An 897-nucleotide genomic window follows, 5' to 3' on the forward strand; every position below is an offset into this window, starting at 1 on the left:
AAAGCCCCGCCCCCTGCTTCCAGCCGCCCTGCTTCCAGCCCTCATTCAGCCAGGAGGAGGCAGGAGAAGAGGGAGGGTAAGTTGCTTCCTCCCCGCCTCTCCCCACCCCTGCCTGCCTGGGGCCAGGGAGGGCCTTGGCAGGGCTTCCTCGCACTCCCGCTGGCCTTGCAGGTCCACCGCCGGGCCCCTGATGTCTGGGGGTGTGGCATATGCTAATGAGTTATGCTAATGAGTTCCCCTAGCTCTTTTTCTACGAAATGACCCCTGCCTGAAGCTTATACCCAGAATGAAACTTCATTGGGCTTAAAGGTGCCATGGGCTCAAACTTTGTTTTGCTGCTTCAGACCAACATGGCTACCCACCTGAATCTTCCATAACACAGGTCATTCACAAGAACTCACACTCATTCTCAAACACAAGGATTCTCATTGTGCCACTACTAAAGGGTGAATAACAACCTTGCCGCTATAAGCTTATGAAATAATAGATCGTTGCAGTTCTTTCTCAGTCCTTCATCTGTCATTTTTTTTTATGGTCTAGCCATTTGCTGTTGGTGTTACTATCAACAAATGGTTGCAACCTTTTTGCTCCTCTCTATGTCTTGAAACCTAGCAATTGGATCCAGGCCAACTTTTTGCTCAATCTCGCCCACCTCTCCATCTTACTTCAGCCTCCATCCCACATGGCTTTTGTCTGGGCAAGTCCCACAAGCCCCCAGCATAGCCTTTTTGGTGATCAACCCCCCCTCCTTTTTTCACCAGTGGAAACATGGCTGGATCTATTATTGGGGACCCACATGGCTGCAAACGTCTGTGATAGACTGCCACGACTTGTGATTGACCAAGCCAACTGCAGTCCACCAACTACATATGGTGGCCCAACAGATGTTTAATAAAA

This window comes from Gekko japonicus, unplaced genomic scaffold (genome assembly GCF_001447785.1).
Source record: "Gekko japonicus isolate JY-2015 unplaced genomic scaffold, Gekko_japonicus_V1.1 scaffold4450, whole genome shotgun sequence".
Taxonomy (NCBI): Eukaryota; Metazoa; Chordata; class Lepidosauria; order Squamata; family Gekkonidae; genus Gekko; species Gekko japonicus.